The sequence below is a fragment of the Leucopleurus acutus genome (assembly GCF_964270905.1).
Source record: "Leucopleurus acutus genome assembly, chromosome: 16".
NCBI lineage: Eukaryota > Metazoa > Chordata > Mammalia > Artiodactyla > Delphinidae > Leucopleurus > Leucopleurus acutus.
The window spans coordinates 55,012,585-55,020,292 of record NC_139158.1 but is presented as its reverse complement, the minus strand read 5'-3'; positions in this window follow the sequence as shown (position 1 = coordinate 55,020,292).

The window sequence follows — 7,708 nt, the reverse complement described above, 5'->3', positions numbered from 1 at the left end:
ACGTTGGCTGTAGTAGGAGTCTTTATACCAGGGAAACTGGCAAATCAGGGCTCCCTCCTGCCCATGGAGTTATTAAAAATTTACCAGGACTCCACTGCACTTTCCAGATCTGTACAATGGAGCTGATAATACCTATCTCACCTAGAGGATGAATTGAAAGACCTGGTGGGAAGCACAAGTGATAGCCCTTAATACGTGTTAGCTTCCTAATTCTTTTAGCTGTGGTCTGTTAGCTATATTATTGTTGAGACTGTTCTTTGGGGAAGCAGGAGCTGACTTCAGCGGCTTTAAAATGGCACAACCATTTAACCTCTCAGTATCCCTTTTGCCCCTGGGGCATATTTGACTGCCATGGCAGGCTGTCAACCTGTCCTGATATTTGAGTCATCTATGTGGCCTGACACAGATAACAGGGTCCTGTTGGGAGAGTGATGCCAGAGCTTTGAGAGAAAAGCAAATGCGTGGTAGAAAGGCCCGGAGTGTTACAGCAGAGTAGGGGATGCAACTTGGCCTGATTGGGGGGGGGGGAGGAATGGACTGTAATCACTGAATGCTGGGACGTAAGGGGCTACAAGAAACCACACAGTGCCAAACCCTTGCCTTACAGCTGAGGAGACAAACACTCTCAGACCGAGGTTTGATCTTCCTTTACTGTTGTTTTTCCAGTTTCATTTTTGACCAGGCTGTTGCTCTTAGCTTTTGATTATGGTGAAAACCAGATCAAGTTCAGAATCTGTAAGAGAATTTTCTGAATGGAATCAGAAAAGCAAGCAAGAAAATATCTTAAAATGGGAATGTAAATTGGTGCAGCCACTGTGGAAAACAGTATGGAGGTTCCTCAAAAAGTTAAAAATAGAGTTACCATATATGATCCAGCAATTCCACTTCTGGGTATTTATCTGAAGGAAATGAAATCACTCTCTTGAAGAGGTATCTGTACCCCCATGTTCACTGCAGCATTATTCACAATAGCCAAGATGTGGAAAAAACTCAAGTGTCCATTGACAGATGAATGGGTAAAAAAAATGTGGTATATCCACACAATGGAATATTATTTAATCATAGAAAAAAAGGAAATGCTGCCATTTGTAACAACATGGATGGACCTGGAGGGTTTTATGCTAAGTGAAGTAAGTCAGACAGAAAAAGACAAATACTGTATAATCTCACTTATATGTGGACCTAAAAAACCTGAACTCACAGAAACAGAGAACAAATTGGTGGTTGCCAGAGGTGGGGAATGGAAGGTGGGAGAAATTGGTGAAGGTGGGAAAAAAAAGAAAAAAAAAGAAAGATAATGTCTTAAAAGATGAAGCATTATGTTTCCACATCAGAAGTTGTAAGCTTAGGGCAGGATCATATCCCCACAATGTGCTTTCAGACAGCACTCAAATAGCTACTTTTTTTTTCCCCAATGAATTTCTTATCAATTAATTAACCAATTTCCACGAGTCTGTAATACCTTAATAGATACTATATTGAAATATAAAAAAACAAAAACAAAAACAAAAGCAAAAACAAACCAGGGTACAGGATAGTATAAAGACTGGAAATACACTCAAAAATGCCAACAGAGTATGTCTTTGGATAGCATTAGGGTGGATAGATAGATAGAGGATCGATTTTTCTTCTACTCTTCGTGATACTTTATTCTGTGTTAGCTATTCCACAATAATGCTGCTTAACAAATGACCCCAAAATTCAGTTTCAATAGCAAGAATTGATTCCCGTACTAATAGTCTGAGGGTCAGCTGATCTAGCCAGGCTTGGGTCCAACTTGTGGATTAGGTTCTGACCTGCTGCATGTGTCTCATGCAGCATCTGTGGCCCAGGTGATTACTTAGGGAGCCTGTTCTCACAGCCAGTGACAGGAGTGCAAGAGGCCAGTCAGATTGTACAAGCACATGGAGGCCTCTACTCACATCAACCACTAACATCCCATTGGCCAAAGGAAGTGATATGGCCAAGCCCGTACAATGGGGCAGGAGGTATGCACTACCCACACTGGGAGGGGAGCAAGTATCCAAATTATCATGTGAACTTCTTTGAAAATAAGTACGTAAATACTTTTATAACTGAAAGTATGTCCTCATTAAAAATAACGATACTTTACCTTTGTATTGCATTTTATAGTTTTTAAAACATCTTTGCTGTCATTCCGTCCTACATTCTTTCCAGTAGCCCAGTGATATGGTGGGGAAAGCAGCAACCCCATTTTTAAAGATGTGAAAATTCTGGCTATGTTATTTTCCTTGAACTGCCATAAAAGATTATCATAGGCCTGGTGGCTTCAAACAGAAATTTGTTCTCTCACAGTTCTGGAATCTAAAAATCTAAAATTAAGATGTCAGCTGGACTGTGATCCCTCTGAAGGTTCTTGGGAAGAACACTTCCTTGCTCTGGTGCTTGCCAGCATTCCTTGGCTTGCAGCTACGCCACACTAATGTCTGCCTCTGTCATCACATGGCCTTCTTTCTCTTTGTCTCTGTGTGTCTCTTCTCTTATAAGGACACTGGATTTATGGTCCACCCTAATTTAGTACACCTCATCCTAACTTGATTACATCTGCAAAGACTATTTCCAATTAAGGTCACATTCACTGGTTCTGGGTGAACATGAAGTTTTGGAGGACACTAGTCAACCAACACACTGGCATGCAGAGTTTATGGCATTTATGCTCATAATTCCTCCAGTGTTTTGTGTCCTCTCCACCAAATCCACGCCACGTGTCTTAGGCCAGAGCTTCTCAAACTTAATTGTGTACACATAGCACCTGAAAGTCTTGCTAAAATGCAGAGTCTGATTCAGAAGTTTGGGGTGGGCCTTGGAGCTGGGACTAGGGTGAGGTAAGGAGGCCCTGATAGTAGGATCTCCTTAAATGTTGTGCCCTGGGTAACTTGCTAGTCCCGGCCCTGTGAGATTCGGCATTTCTGACCAATGCTGTGGATTCAAGCAACACACTTTGAGTAGCAAGGTCTCAAGTTGCAGTCTATGTGGGTTTAATGCTCGGTATCTGACCCTCAATAGTGAAGAGGATGCTTTCCATTTTGAAGCTGGGTGCATGGGCTTTGTAAGTCGTAGAAAAGAACACTGGTTCTGCTATGTTTTTAATGCTGGGTCTTGTGGGCTGACCTGGCTGCCAATATTGGTGCTTTGGGAACATTGCAGGGAGTTAAGTGGTAGCATGGATATCTAGGGCCCCTTTGTAAGCCCCACATCAGACCTGCATCCCAAAGCCTGACTGGTTCCTGGGATACCTGACTATTCCAGAGCTGGCTCCCCCACTTTCCATTGTGTTGCCTGCAAGAGCATACTTGTTCTCTCCCAATAGCCACAGTGGGCACAAGTGGGGGCTTCCTTTACCAGCCAGGTGGTGGGCTCAAACCAGCCATCCCATCACCAACCCCTACTGTTGAGCCCGGGCCCCCCAGGCTCTGTTGCATTCCCCGCCCCCTCTTTTCTCAAGGAGATATATATACATGATTGTTTTCCCTTCTGGAACCTCGTTTGCCTTCCCTGCTTCCCTATCATGGGCCCTGCTTGTGGTCATCAAGGACCCTGATGACACATCCTTTGAGTCAGAGGACACAGGCTTGGGCTTTGGACCCTCCCCTCCCCTGAGGCCCTGGGTCACCTCACAAAGGGCTCCGCCTCTTCCCTGGGCAGTTCCCGCATCCCAGGGATCTCAGAGAGCAGCCAGGGGCCCCGCCTCCCAACTCACTGGCCCAAGAAGAGAAACAACATCCTGCTGGGTTCCGGGACAGGAAAGCACCATCAGTGGGGGTCCCCTGAGAAGGAGGGGCTGTGGGATTTTTCCACTGTAATGACTGGAGAAACCGAGGCCTGCTGGGGAATTATGGGTCTTCAAGGTCACATGTCAAGTCAGAAGGAAGTAAATTCATTTAGTTGAAAGTCTCTTCAACAGTCGTTAGTGAGGAGCATTAGTGAGCCTGAAGAGAAACCTCACATTCCCATTCTGTTTACGTGCGTTCATAGGGGCTCTTCTGAGGGAACTGGGTCTTCATGCAACACAGATGTTTGGGCAAATGTGGGTAGGCTCCCGGAGGCTGTTTCTAAATCGTCCGATCTGGTGTTATGTGAAGTGGCTCCCATGGAGCTCTGGGCTCAAGGGTGGCTTAATTCATTGGGATCTGACCTTGTACTCAGTAAAAGTGTTCAGCTCTGAAGAAGTCTGAGAACCCATCACCCCAAGGCCGGTGGGAGCTCCAGGGCAGCACAGGCATTTGTGAGGAGGGAGAATGTGCAGGCTGGTTTTGTTCTCTTTGATGGAGCTCAGTAACTCCACTCGGCTTCAGGAAGGTACCTACTGTTGAGAAAGGGGACAGGAAAACTTGAACACAAGGAAGGGCCACGTGCTGACCTTCAGATTTTCCAGGATTTCCAGGGTTCAATGGCTCTTGAAGGAAGGGGGCATGAAGGGGAAAAAGGGATGAAACAGAACAGGAGGCGGCTCTGTCCCACCCCTGCCATCCAGAGAGATTCTCGGGTGATAGTGGGGCGGCGGGGAGAGGAGGAAGCAGGAAAACCACATGTTTGTGTGGGAAAATAATGAAAAAAATTCATATATATAGCATTATTTCACATGATCATATCTCCTGTGATTTCATAAAAATCATGTGTTTGTGTGGGAAAATAATGAAAGAATATAGTTCGTATGTATTTCATTATTTCACATGATTTTCCTGCCTTTTCCCCTTCCTCCTGTCACCGCAGAATCTCTCAGGGAGGTTGGAGGTGTGGAAGGGAGCCTCCCTTTCTATTTTACTCTTTGCTGAATGTACTGAAGTGAAAAAGAAGTCTTTACTTACAAGTGAATTACATTTTTTTTTTTAGCAATTTCAGAAAACAAATATTGCAGGATGTCTTGGCTTCAAGTGCCTACAACTCAAAGATGAGTTTTGAAATGAAAGACTCATTTGTTTATTTTTCTACCATGGGACTGAAAATGAAACTTGCCCAGAATCAAAATACTCACTTCTCTGGCTCCCAGACCTTTTTTTAAAAAAATTAATTTATTTATTTTTGGCTGTGTTGGGTCTTCATTGCTGCACATGGGCTTTCTCTAGTTGTGGCAAGTGGGCGCTACTCTTCGTTGCAGAGCATGGGCTCTAGGCACGCGGGCTTCAGTAGTTGTGGCACATGGGCTCAGTAGTTGTGGCTCATGGGCTCTCGAGCGCAGGCTCAGTAGTTGTGGTGCACGGGCTTGGTTGCTCCACGGCATGTGAGATCTTCCCAGACCAGGGCTTGGACCCATGTCGCCTGCATTGTCAGGCAGATTCTTAACCACTGTGCCACCAGGGAAGTCCCTTCCAGACCTTTTTGATCCACCTGTACCTCCCCAGCTCCTCTGGGGCAGCCAATCCTCTGACTTCCCTGGCCCTCCCCCACCGGTGTGTGACATGGGGACACTGAGCTCGGGAGAGGCCTGCCTTGGGGCTGGGAGTGGGGCAGGCAGTTCAAGGCTGAGCAGGGCTGGAAATGGAAGGGTGGGGTTTGCTGGGTTAAGCACAGTAGTCTCTGGAGTTAAGACCTGGCTCTGAATCTTGGTTCCACTGCTTACTCTTGGTGTGACCTTGGGCACATTACTTCACCTTCGGAGCCTGGTTTCTCCTTTGTGAAATGAGAAGGCAAGCCGTTTCTGCTCCCTGTGGGTTGATGTGAGAATTGCACAAAGGGTTATATAGCACGTGGAACTATATTCAATGTCTTGTAATAACCTATAATGGATAAGAATCTGTACACCTGAAGTTAATACAATATTGTAAATCAACTGTAGTTAAATTAAAAAAAAAAGAATTGCATGAAGGGATATCTAAAAACTACACATTCCTAACCCTTATGGACCATCTATCACTAAATCAAAGATGTGCCCGTGACATTGGGTCATCAAATCAGAGGCCCTCTGATGTCCCTCTGCCTCTGGCTACTTTTTTGCTCTATCGTGCTTTTTCTAAAAGGTGGACCCGGATAAAAAGAGCTCACGATATGTCAGGAAATCTAGTGACAGTCAATGAGAAAAGAGTTGAAACCAATGGTTAAGTGAGGTTTCTAAGTCAATCTCACTGCAGAGAATAGCTCAGATATTGGAATTGTGAGGAAAAGCACATGTTAAACCTGAAAGTTGTACTCCTTTTTCATAATGGAGAAAATATTCGCCTTTTTAGAGGCAACAGACTGGAGAGGACGCAACTAGACCATATTCAAATCCATATAAACCTTTTAATTTAAAAAGTCATATAAAATAACACACAAAAAAATGCAGAATTCCCCATGTACTGTAGATAAGAAATCAAACAGGGTTGAAAGGCACACATTCATTTCAAATTTCATCATAGGAAGTCAGGTGACCTTTGCACCCAATGTAAAAAAAAGTCCTTAAGTTGCTCTTTGGAATAGCAGTGTTTAAGGTTTTCCTGCCATGCTTGTTTATTCCTCTGGGATGTGGCTGTGGAGTTGTGGAAGAAATGCTCCCCTGAAAGTCTGGTTAAACTGGTCAGCTCTTCTGAGTGTTTTCATGGAAATGTCAGACAACCAGGAAAAGCTAAGGCAGAAGGTTGAACCAAAGGTTTAGCTTTGGTAAATTAGGCAGAGCTGCGTTTGACAGCAGACAGGGAAACTGTGACATCAAGGAGCATTACTTTAATGTTGGGCCCAGCTAGGCTCTAAAATAATGGAGCCCAGGACTATGGAGAAATGACCACCAAGTTCAACGCAGCTCACTTGGCACTGGTTTCTGTACAAAACGTTTCAAACTCAGTTCTTTTTGACATGGACCAGATTTTCCAAGTGCCCAAGCCACATCCAGGCTTTAAGCTAGGCCTCAGAAGTTCAGTTGCCTGAAGATTCTTCAATAACATTCACCTCTAAGGAGAGGCTGAAAGAGGAATTTCCAGTGACAGCTTCTGGCTCAGGGCCCAAGGGTCCCCAGCCAAGGCTGTCTCGAGGTGGCCCCCAGAATTGCAGAGATCTCTCTTCTCAAACAGTTTTGTTAGAAAATAAAGCAACAGCCAATGTTTTTGGGCATCTGAAGTCCAGCCAGGCCCCCTGAGGTTTGCATCCTAAAAGAACTTCAAAATGGAAACAGAGTCTCAGCCTTACCCTTGCAACCCACATCCTTTGTGTGACAGGAGAATATTTATAAAAACACTAAAATACATCTGATATTTCCCTCTAACCCCAGTACTGCCTTTTACCTTCTTAAAACTCAATCCTCCCAACACTGATGAACCAAGACAGAAAATGACAATTGAGGCAGCTGTTAACTGGCCCACAATCACGTCTCAAGGCACAGACAACAGAGCAAAAAGTAGAGAAAAAAAGAAGTCCATTATCTGCTTTTGATTTACAAAGCCAAAGGCCTTCAGGGGAAAGGCTGTGAGTCATATAAACAGACACAAATCCAGAACACTGGGTAGTGATAAGAGCAAGGCTTCCCTACCCCACAGACCAGCCAAAGGCCCTAAGTAGACAGAAGCCCCTGGGGAAGCTGAGAGCCCTTAAGTTGGTGGTCTTTGGGTATAGGGCTGCCCTGTGTCCTGTTCTTCTCTCCCTGACTGGTTGGGATGGAGACCTCACTGGAAACCTTGATGCTGGGAGGTGGCTTTTATGAAGAGAGAACTAAGCCCATCTTCCAGAGCCCCAACCCAGAGTAGAAGCTGTTGAGACATGGAGTGGGTTTGAGAAATGG